Below are 12,732 nucleotides of genomic sequence, written 5' to 3'. Positions count from 1 at the left end.
ATAATCAAATCAATTTATCTTCTCAATTAATCAATTTCTTTTCTTATACACCCACCCTTTAGTACCTACTCCACGATTTGCACTCCACACATTTGCCAAATCACACATTCCTGTGTGCCTCTCTCCCACCGAATACCACCATATCATAGCCACCTCTGGGCTTTCATACACATATTTCACAGCCACTTTGGGCACATATACTCAGGTCATTCATAGCACATTCAATGAATACCTTAGGTCATTCCCACCACATTCAAGGAATACCTATCATATCACTAACGGGCCATTCATGACACATTCAATGAATGCCCTGGGTCATTCCCGCCACATTCAAGGAATACCCAACCCTACATTCCCGTACACTCAAGGAATACAACTAACCCGCAAGGCGAATACCTTAGTTCCTCTTTAGGGCAGTCCAAACAATCTGGTAATTCATGGCACATTTAATGAATACCCATATATAATGCTAATGGGCCATTTATGGCACATTCAATAAATGCCCACCTAACATATGACATTATCAGTCATAAAACTCAATTCCAAAACTTGAGGCGTGGAGAGTTCTAAAAGGGTGTGGTAAATTTTGTTTACGCATTATTGAACTTTATTGCATAAATTATTTTAGAGAACGAAGGAATATTTTGATTCATGTATTTTTGGTTTACGCGTTATTAATTTCATGGATGTATAAGTGTCATAACATTGTATATCATAAAAGACTGAAATATCACAGAGTAGTAAATACACGTACACAAGTATATTTAGAAAGGTCTTAGCCTAAAGTCCAGCATGTTAATAGTCCTAGACCTATCCTAATATACCGAATCATAATCCGAGTTAAAAGTCAACTCGGGTCAACTAGTCAAAGTCAACTCTGGTCAACTAGTCAAAGTCAACTCTTGTCAACAGTCAAAGTCAACTCTGGTCAACAGTCAAAGTCAACCAGGCCCAAACTCCTCTAACCCAAAAGCCAAAAGCCAAAGGCCCAAAGTCAAAAACTTAAGGCCAAAAGAAAATCTAAAATTTAAAACACATAAGCCCACCCACGATTTGACCCAAGCCCAAATCGAAATTCACTGTTCATCTTCTTCCTCCTCACAACAACTCCACCACCACCACACCCACCACCGCCATCACTTCGCCACCACCATTGAACCCAGCGGTTGGGTTCCTTAAGAAAACCCCTACACACCTACACCAACAAATCGTGATTCCATTATACGATGAAAAACTCGAATCGATGCCATTAATGGCTTCTCTGGAGCTTCAACAGCCCCAACCCACTACGAAATCAACTCTCCAACTAACCGAAATTAACCTACACAAAACCCCTACTACTTTAATTCATACTATAAACCCAATTCATTGATTCACAATTTCGTCCCTCCCAACTGGACCTCCATTAACGCGCCTGTTCCAAAGCTTCCCCTCATCTAACCAAACCAAACACCAATTCAATACCCAACACTTCACTACCACAACCAAACATCATCAATCAAAATTCAAACTAAACAGTACAACATCACTACAAAGTTCCAACAAAACCAACATTCCAATACACAAGAAAATAGGACGTTTTGGGTTCTGAGGTTGACGCCATTAACAATCGGTGTCAAGGCTTGGACAGCTCAATGCTAAAATTCGTCATAGTTTATTTACTGTAGTAATTCAAAGTTTTGTATCTAACAACCGGCACCATTATTAACAGAGTTTACAATATCTCAAATATGGAAAACAGTATTACTAATATGATTAGCATAAACAAATAATTAAACAAAATAAACATCTTCAGACTACTCACCGTTTATAAACCGAACAGCTTTCCGAAAGCGGGAAAAATCCCGAAATACCAAAGTCGACTGTTGCGCGAAAGGACGATCTTCCTCGTTCAAAACCTTTTCTTCTTTCAGTAAAACTCCATTTTTTTTTTCTAAAACTCTCGCTGTGTTTTTCCCTAAAAACTCTACGTGAGAAACCCCTTTTTATTTTTAGTTTTTAAAAACTTCACCGAAAAACAAGGATAACACTTATCTAGTTACTTACGGGACTTTTATCCCTAAGCTAAAAGTTATCGTATATCTGTTTTATCTATTTTCATTATTATTATTATTATTATTATTATTACTATTATTATAGGAAAAGCAAATAAAAGACGGGGTGTTATAATATACACACCTTAAAAGGATCTCGTCCTGAGATTCAAGGTAGAGTGTCAGAGAAGAGCTCAGGATGCATCTGCCTTATCTTATCTTCAAGTTCCCAAGTCAGGTCATTTTCCCTTTCACTCCACTGCACTTTTACCAAGTTTACAATCCTCCTCCTAAGGTGTTTCACATCCCTATCTACTATCGTGATAGGCCTCACTGTAAAAGTTACATCATCATTCAATTCTAGCTCTGCTGGCTGAACAACCTCTGTAGGATCTTTCACATATTTTCGTAGCATAGACACGTGGAAGACATCATGAATCATCGCTAAGTTAGGTGGCAAGGCAAGACGGTACGCCAAACTACCAACGGAGGCTACTATCTCATATGGTCTAATATATCTTGATTCATGTATTTTTTGTTTACGCGTTATTAATTTCATGGATGTATAAGTGTCATAACGTTGTATATCATAAAAGACTGAAATATCACAGAGTAGTAAATACACGTACACAAGTATATTTAGAAAGGTCTTAGCCTAAAGTCCAGCATGTTAATAGTCCTAGACCTATCCTAATAGACCGAATCATAATCGGAGTTAAAAGTCAACTCTGGTCAACTAATCAAAGTCAACTCTTGTCAACTAGTCAAAGTCAACTCTTGTCAACAGTCAAAGTCAACTCTGGTCAACAGTCAAAGTCAACCAGGCCCAAACTCCTCTAACCCAAAAGCCCAAAGCCAAAGGCCCAAAGTAAAAAATGTAAGGCCAAAAGAAAATCTAAAATTTAAAACACAAGCCCACCCACGATTTGGCCCAAGCCCAAATCGAAATTCATTGTTCATCTTCTTCCTCACAACAACTCCACCACCACAGCCACCACCAGCCATCACTCGCCACCACCATTGAACCCAGCGGTTGGGTTCCTTAAGAAAACCCCTACACACCTATACCAACAAATCGTGATTCCATTATACGATGAAAAACTCGAATCGACGCCATTAATGGCTTCTTTGGAGCTTCAACAGCCCCAACCCACTATGAAATCAACTCTCCAACTAACCGAAATTAACCTACAACAAAACCCCTACTACTTTAATTCATACCATAAACCCAATTCATTGATTCACAATTTCGTCCCTCCCAACTGGACCTCCATTAACGCGCCTGTTCCAAAGCTTCCCCTCACCCAATCAAACCAAACACCAATTCAATACCCAACACTTCACCACCATAACCAAACATCATCAATCAAAATTCAAACTAAACAGTACAACATCACCACAAAGTTCCAACAAAACCAACATTCCAACACACAAGAACATAGAACGTTTTGGGTTCTGAGGTTGACGCCATTAACAATCGGTGTCAAGGCTTCGACAGCTCAATGCTAAAATTCGTCATAGTTTATTTACTGTAGTATTTCAAAGTTTTGTATCTAACAGCCGACACCATTATTAACAGAGTTTACAATATCTCAAATATGGAAAACAGTATTACTGATATGATTAGCATAAACAAATAATTAAACAAAATAAACATCTTCAGACTACTCACCGTTTATAAACCGAATAGCTTTTCGAAAGCGGGAAAAATCCCAAAAGACCGAAGTCGACTGTTGCGCGAAAGGACGATCTTCCTCGTTCAAAACCTTTTCTTCTTTCAGTAAAACTCTTTTTTTTTCTAAAACTCTCGCTGTGTTTTTCCCTAAAAACTCTACGTGAGAAACCCCTTTTTATTTTTAGTTTTTAAAAACTTCACCGAAAAACAAGGATAACACTTATCTAGTTACTTACGGGACTTTTATCCTTAAGCTGATAGTTATCCTATATCTGTTTTATCTATTTTCATTATTATTATTATTATTATTAATATTACTATTATTATAGGAAAAGCAAATAAAAGACGGGGTGTTATAGTGTGCAAGCACTCCTTAGAGAAGTGCAGCTTAAGATATGGACACATATACCGAAAATCATTCCTGGTTTAGGCAAGAGTTCGTATGCACATAAGAGACGAGCTAAGAGAGAAGGTTGGTGGTTGAATTGTCAAACACCAACTTGCCCCGGTCTTCAACCTAATAACAATTCAATTTTTACAGTTTTCATGTGCCAACCACCTACTCATCGAGCACAGCTGAATAGAGTAATTCAACTATCTGGTTGGGATTGACTCCAGTTTTCAAAAACTTCCAAGTCTTGGGGATCTGACTTAAAATGACCTACCTTTTTAAAATTTCTATCAAAGTTTTTCAAAACCCAAAAAAAAATTAATTAAAATTTTCTTTCTGTTACCTGTACATATTTTCCTATAGTTCTTGTATATATAGTTCTTTCCATCATCTGTTTCTCATCTACCATTACGTTGTATCCTATACCATTACATTACATTTTTTATGTTGATCGTTTTGGCAATTCACTGGTCAAGATTGGACGAGTAACGAAGCGTGGATTGGCTCTTGAAGTTGGCAAGGCACTGAGGACAAGATTAGAATTTCCTGATTCATTTGGGCTTGGGCCAAAATTTCAAACTCTTAAAATAGGCGCATGCGTGGAACGTGCCATCAAACCCTTAACCCCATGCGATTGCCCACTATCCTTTCTTCCTCATCCCAAATTCCAAACCCTAGCCACCACTAGCTTACTCGCGCTCGCCCTCTCCTAGCTCGCGCCCGCCCCTACACCCATACACACCACCATACAATTTTTCACAACCTTCCCAATTTTTAACCCCCTTTCCAACTCAAAACCCCAATTTTTTAAATCCCTACTCTAAATGGCTTGAATTCTTAAAATCGTGCCGGAGCAAAATTTTCAAGACCTCTTCTATTCCGATCTGTTTGAAGTGCACTTCAGAGCTGAGATTAGAAGAAGAGGATGAGAACCCTTGGTTTTGTTGGAAGATGCGGTTTATTCGCCCTTTCTTATTACTCTTTCATTTTATAATTGCATGATTAGAGGGAAGATGACCGCATTACGGTTGTTAAGGATGGCTACTTGCTGGAGCTCACCAAGGAGGTGGTGAGTGGTGTTCTGGGGATTCCTCTGAAGGCCTATGTTCAGACTGAACAATCCCCCAGACGGTAAGACCATCGACGTGATGATGGTAGAGACGCTTCTCGAGGGGGTTAAAAACCTCAAGTCTCACTACACTTATCAGAGTTCGCTACGAAGGAACCAGCTAGCAGTATCTCAATAGACAGCCTACAACCTGCTAGGCTCGGTCAAGGCTTCAGATATAGGTAAGCCGATGCTTAATCTTTTATGGGTTCTTCAAGAGCAGAAGAATAGCTTCTGCATCGTCTCATTATCTTCGAGCAACTCTGCAAACCGAAGAAGACAACTGTCCCTCTACCAGTGCTAGTCACCAAAATCATGCAGCACTGGTGATTCCAAGCCACAGACTCCCTAGTGGAGGTCAAGGACGCTACCACATGTCCTATTTATGCCCATTACATCCAAAATTCATTGCTTCCACCTAAAGCCTAAGCCGCTGAGCAAGCACGCCCGACTGAGAAGGTGGATTACTTCGCCGAAGATGCCACTCGACAGTTCACTCAACCCATGGACGGAATTCACTTTCTCCATGGAAGCCAGAGGATTCTGCACTCATATCTCCACTAGCTCAGGGAAACTCAGGGTAACATCATAACGGAACAGTGAAATATCAGAGCGAAATAACATACCCTTAGAGAGGAGCAGCGGACCTTCCAGCAGGAGCAGTGACATTTTTAGCATAGTGTCACTAGAACACTGTAGAGCATCAGAGATGTGCTCCCACGTAATGATAGACATGTCGGGCATTAACGTTAGCAAGGAGAAGGATCTTCTAGACGTCGAGATGAGTCACGCACAGATTCTGACTAGGATTCCTAGTGTCCATATAGTTGGATCTATTTATTTTTAAGTTTCTTTTTCACGTGTATGACGTAGTATAAATCTAACTTTATGTTTAATATTATCTGCTTGTTTTATTTTGCTTTTTCTTGTGGATTTTGGTTTATGAGTAGAAGGTAAAACAGATACATCATGCCAAAATTTTCCATTTTTCTTTCATGCATTTCACACTACAAGAAAAAAAGCTTTATATCATTGTTAAAAACAGTGACAAAAAATCTTGTCACTGTTTTTTTTTTCCAAAACCATGACGGAGTGGGAGTCATTTATTTTTTTCCCAAAATCGTCACAAATATTTGTTCCAGACTAGCCTCTCTCAGCCATTAAAAACAGTAACAACTGCTCAAAAACCGTCACAAAAAAACGTATCTTTTGTGACAGTTCTAGCAAAACCGTGATAAATGTTATAATTTTTTTCAAAAAAAAAAAACCTGTATATATTTGAAAATAGACATTTCACATTAAATTGGACCTGTAACAAATATACACCTGAAATATAATCCATTAAAATTCAAATAGCATTCATAAATGCTAACTTTAATGAACATTCCAATAGCAAAAATAAACATAAGACTGGGAGAATGCTTAATGAGGTAAATGCTACATGTATTACTTTAATTCCTAAAGTGCAATGCCCTATAACCCTTGGTGATTACAAACCTATTGCTTGCTGTACAGTAGTGTACAAATGTATAACCAAGATACTAACAAGAAGAATGAAGGAGTTCATGCCTAGAGTGGTGACACACAACCAGTCTGCATTCATTACTGGAAGAAGCATACAAGATAACATCCTGCTGTCACATGAACTGGTTCACAACTATCACAGAGATTCATATCCTCCAAGATGTATGGCCAAGATTGATCTAAAGAAGGCATATGACTGTGTAAGATGGGAAGCTGTGACATTTGCACTGGAGAGAATAGGAGTACCCAGAAAGTTCATCAACTGGGTTAAAGTGTGCATGGAAACTATCACCTACTCAGTTATGCTAAATGGCTCTCCATATGGCTATTTCAAAGGCACCAGAGGAATTAGACAAGGAGATCCTATGTCGCCCTATCTCTTTGTGCTAGTGATGGATCTATTTACAGATATAATGCAGAGAAGTGTAGAGGAAGGAAGGTACAAGTTACATCCAAAATGTCATGACCCAATCATTACTCACCTCTCATTTGCAGATGATTTACTAGCATTTATGCATGGAGAAGTGGACACAACTAGATGTCTGAGCCAAAATCTGCAGAAGTTCAAGGAATTTTCAGGGCTTGAAGTTAACATGAACAAAAGTCAAGTCTTTTTCTCAGGTATGAATTAGGGTTTGTGCAATGCCATGCATAATGCATTACAGTTTCAAGTGGGAATCTTGCCAGTGAAGTATTTAGGATTGCCGCTGATTACGACAAGACTGAGATCATCAGACTGCCTGTCTTTATATGAGAGAGTGGAGAAAAGAATACAGAGCTGGAAAGGGAAATCACTCTTTTATGTAGGGAGGTTACAGCTCATAAAAGCAATACTCAATAACTTGAGCATCTATTGGACTGCCTCATTTAGGCTTCCAATGAAGACTATTGAAGATATCAATAGATTATGCAAAAATTTCTTATGGAAAGGGCCTGACCTAATGACAGCTCATGTACTGGTAAGTTGGGAGGACGTGTGTTTCCCATATGATGAGGGAGGGCTTGGGATTAGGGATCTGGAAACTCAGAACAAAGCTGCAAACCTGAAACAAGTTTGGCAGATTGCAAGTAACAAGGAAACAATATGGGTTGAGTGGGTTAAAAAGAATCTTATCAAGCAAAGGAATTTCTGGGACATAAAAATTCCAAACAACTATTCATGGAGCTGGCGGAATGTGTTGAAGCTGAGAACAGAAGCTGCCTCGATGATATTATACAAGATAGGAGATGGTAGAAATACAAAATTTTGGAGTGATCCTTGGCATCTGGAAGGAGTCCTAGCAGCAAAATTCCCTCAAGCGCTGCGATATATATCAACAGGTAACTTAAATGCGAAGGTATCGTGTTTTATAGAAGATGGGAAGTGGAAAGTACCTCAGAACATAAGAGTGCAAATGAATGAACTAGTGGCTGTAATGGAAGAAGAAGTGGAGATTGAGGGAGGAGAAGACAGAGTGGTGTGGGAAGAAACACGCACAGGAGAGTTTCAGTTAAAAGAGACTTATGAAAGCATAAGGTCGATAAAACAGCCACCAGCTTGGCATAAATTGATCTGGTTTACCAATAGAATCCCAAGACACTCGTTCATTGAGTGGATGTTCTTTAATCAAAGTCTAAAAACGCAAGATAAAATGAGGCAGTGGGATATTATTAATGATGATATCTGCGTTTTGTGTTGGCGGGAAACTGAGACTCATCAACATTTGTACTTTGAGTGTGCGTATTCTCTCAAAATATGGAAAAAGCTGCTGGAGTTTTCAGGTTATAAAAGGAATAACGGCTTAACATGTCAGGGGGAAGTGGAATGGCTGCTTCAGAAGTGTGAGGGGAAAGGCAGCAAACAAGACGCCCTAAAGCTGGTAGCGAATGGATTTTTTTACTGGATATGGTGAGAGAGGAATAACAGAATATTTGAGAGGAAGACTTGCTTCATTGATCAGTTGGTACAACTCATAATCCAAGATGTGAAAGTAAAGTTGAATACGATAAAGCAAAGAATGGAAGAAGGTCAGGAGCGACAAGATTTTATGGAGAGATGGAATATATATATATGGAACCGATACACATAGAAGTGCAAAAGTGCAAATGGGAGAGTGGGGGACCAGGAATTATGACGCTGAACACTGATGGTACGCTGCAAGGTTTGATAGGAGGATGGGCAGCTAGCATATAGGATGAACAAGGGCAGGTAATAGCAGCAGCAAAGGGGAGTTCAAAGCTCAAATCAATAGCTTTCATCGAGCTTGAAGGACTGGAGCAAGGAATGAGACTAGCTAGCATGCACAACATAAAGAGGATTAAGGCCCAAACCGACTCTACAAGTGTGGTATCGTTTATAAAGAACAAGCAGAAACCATGGAGAATAAAGAAGGTGATAGAAGACATAAAGATAGAGATAAATAAATTAGAATTTTTTGCAATTGCTCATGTTTTTAGAGAATGTAATAGGTTAGCGGATAAATTAGCAGAAAATGTACCTACTGTTAGCTTTATTGAACTCACCCCAAGCTCATTTTCTGAAGATATAAAGAAAATTGTGTTTGAAGATGCTAATGGGGTAGAGTATGTAAGATTGTAATAACTCAAGTTTTTTTCTCTATGAGAAAAGGGTAGGGACCTCTTAATTAAAAAACCCCGCTTGCCTATCAAAAAAAAAAATCAATAAATAAGCACTTAATAATATACAAATGAATGGATTAGGAAAGAATTGTGACCAAGCCACATTCACGTCAAATACTCGTGATTAGTCTTCATCATAGTTCGAAAGACATTCTTAGAGGCACCGAACAAACTAAGAGTTTTGACATCTATCCGAGGTAGAAGTCTTCTTGTTGGCCAGAAAGTTTCTTGATCTGCAAAAGTTAAAACTATAAAAAATAAAAAATAAAAACTAATGAACTAAAAGATCAAAACAAGGCTTGGGCATCTACCACACTACAGTACTAGGTCATCTTCATTGAATACCTATCGACCATTGTTGATCCCACCAAATCTTAAAAATACTAAAGATAAAGTGAATGACAAAAAAATCATTTACCTGACTTTAATGATTATTCCAATAAAGAGAACTACAAAACAAATAAAATCCATATAACAATTGCTTCTAATATTTAGTGAATAAGAAAATAGGGTTGTACAAAGTCAGATAGCAACATTTGTAAAAGTTGGACAAGGGGGGATCCTTAATTAACCATAGAATAAAGACGAAACCTCGCCAAGGACCAAACACGATGTGCAACAATAGCCCAGTGTACCATCACAACTACCATCTACAAAAGCCATACCGGATGTATCTTTTGCCGCTTGGTTATGTGCTTGCAACATCCGAACAACAATGAGCTTGAAGTGCTTATGCAACAACAATAGCTTGAGCAGTAGCCATTGCACAACAGAAGGTGCTGAAGGAACTTTATCAAGTTCCAAACCTTTAGCACAGAAGAGAAAAAGTGTTCCGTCATCTTAACATAAATATAATTTCGAATCAACCATTTATCAACAGACAAAGACATTTAGTAGCAAACCATGACACAAAAAAAAATTAATACAACAAATAAGTGATTTTACCTCATACATGCATAGCTTGTCACTTTTTGCAAGAATTAGAAGGTTGATTGTTCCCAATAAAAAAAACTGCAAATAAATGGACAAAGAAGAAAACCAAATTATACCGGCAAACTAAGTTATAGCACTTGAGAGTTCGGTAAGTAAAAGATATCCAAGTTTGTGTTAGCAATTTACACCGTACTACATCTCAATGTTGCTTGATTATTTAAGAAGAAATTATCACCGCCCCATGCCTAAAGTTAATCTGAAAGCACCCACAATCCCTTAATCCATTATACAGTCAAATGATTCACAAGCTAACATGTGTGCAGACACACAAATGAAAAGAAGCAAAAGACTAAAAAGATGAGCATAAATTTGAACAGACTTGACCAAGATAGACGGTAGCTTTAACACCTCGCTCAAAGCAATTGATTTTTATTCTGCCAAGGATATCACATCATAAACGAATTAACAATCTATGGAAAGAAACTTGGGAGAGTAGAATCAACAACAAACGATCAATTAAAAGAATTAAGAACTAAACCATGACTGGATCCAGTTACTAACGATATAGCTAATCATGATTGGTCTATAGGATTTAGCCTTCTTTGATAATTTAACTAACTATTATAAGATAATTGTGAATTTCCTAACAACTATAATGCTTGTCTTCAAAATAGTCATCCCCATACTCACATTGCCATTATTAACACACACTTAAATAACTGCAACAAACACCACTCCTCACTAGCTTCTAATACCCCTCAAGTCGAAAACATACCGAGAATTCTAGACAAAACCATACATCTCAAACAAATAATTAATATATAAACTGAAACTAATTAATATACATCTCAAACAAATACCTAATAAACAATAATATATAAACTGAAACTAATTACAGCATAAATTTAAAATCCTTAGAACTTTTTTTTACTAGCATCATTATTTCACTAAATCATTAAAACACATATTCTACAAACATCCAAAATATCTGAAACCTAGGATTGTTCTATATAGAAGCACCATATTCTTAAACGATAACAACCAAGCATATTAAAGAGAGTATGGGTAAAAGTTACAATAGTTCAAAAACACCAAACTTACCCAATATCATATCTACCTATTAATGTTTATGTAGAGCACTTGGAACCTATAGCTTCTTGTCTTTCAACGGCCCTCTTGGGATCTTACTTAGCACTTTGGCATCAAACACTGCATACTGCTGCTTGATCTCATGCATTACCTTCTTAACAAACTTCATATTTTTCATAGAGTATGGGCACAATGAGAAGCAACACGAATACTATATAGAAAGAAACTTTTTGAGATCTCGTCCAGAAGCAATATTGTGTAACACAGAAAGTGCACAATTGACTTCATTCCTTAAAGCAGAGGCAACCTCTAGAACAGGGTTTTCAGGAAGATGAACATGATTTGAGGTGGAGACTTTTTGATGAAACTGGTGGCATTCAAATACAGGAATAAGAGTGCTAGAGATAGTATCAAACAGTGGCACACCAGAGTCAGAAAATTGTACTCAAGCAACTCAAAGAGAACCCATACAGTAGTGGCAACACCGAGCGCTCCAGCAGAAACCTTTTTGTTTCTCCACAAGAAAACATCAGCCGCCAAAAACCTTATGAACAGGTTTCTGTCTACCAAACAACCGATTAATACCGGACATAACAGGTGAAGGTGAAGATGGTTGTTTTTTCACATTATCTTTCTCATCATTAGATGAAGATGATGATGAATCATGACCGTATATTTTCTCACTGATTTTAATAGTACTAATAAGTGAATAATATTGACAAAATTAAATGTGAAGCAAGAATAATCGTGCATTAATGAGAGAGACATACCTGGTAAAATCAACTGAAAAAGAGAGAAAATTAGTTTTGTATGAGAGATGTAAAATTTTGATAAGTACCTGTATTGGCTTGATGAGATCTATTTTTCATAATTGTTGCCGCCCTAGCTAATTAACAAGAAACTTCTAATAATCTCAGCCAGGAAAACTAAATTATTATAGCGAAAGAAAAATCGCATAGAACTCAAAATAGGAAAACTTTTTAGTTCAAAATCAAAGAGAGAGATGAGAAGGAAGAGCCAATGAACACTGATTAAGGAATTTGACACAGTTATTGGAAACCTAACGGCCGAAATTAAGAGAGAGAGAGAGAGAGAGAGAGAGAGAGAGAGAGAGAGAGAGAGAGAGAGAGAGAGAGAGAGAGAGAGAGAGAGAGAGAGAGAGAGAGAGAGAGAGAGAGAGAGAGAGAGAGAGAGAGAGAGAGAGAGAGAGAGAGAGAGAGAGAGCGTTTTTTTTTGTAGAGGCACATACTTGGAAGTGTTTCTGGAGGTGTTGGAAGAATGGGGAAACCGAGGCCTGGGTTTCTAACTACTTTTACTTAGTGGGCTCTTGCAGTTTTTTTTAGGTAACTTGGGCTCCTGC

General features: G+C 37.8%; 1 pseudogene; it reads right to left on the bottom strand.

The window, feature by feature from the left end:
• Positions 1–11,307: 11,307 nt before the first annotated feature.
• On the bottom strand, positions 11,308–12,081 carry LOC147516888 (reticulon-like protein B5 pseudogene; annotated as a pseudogene).
• Between the last annotated feature and the right edge of the window lie 651 nt (positions 12,082–12,732).

This window comes from Coptis chinensis, chromosome 2, assembly GCF_015680905.1.
Source record: "Coptis chinensis isolate HL-2020 chromosome 2, ASM1568090v1, whole genome shotgun sequence".
Lineage (NCBI taxonomy): Eukaryota > Viridiplantae > Streptophyta > Magnoliopsida > Ranunculales > Ranunculaceae > Coptis > Coptis chinensis.
Note: the sequence above shows the minus strand (reverse complement) of the source record. Positions and strands in the feature narration are given on the sequence as shown.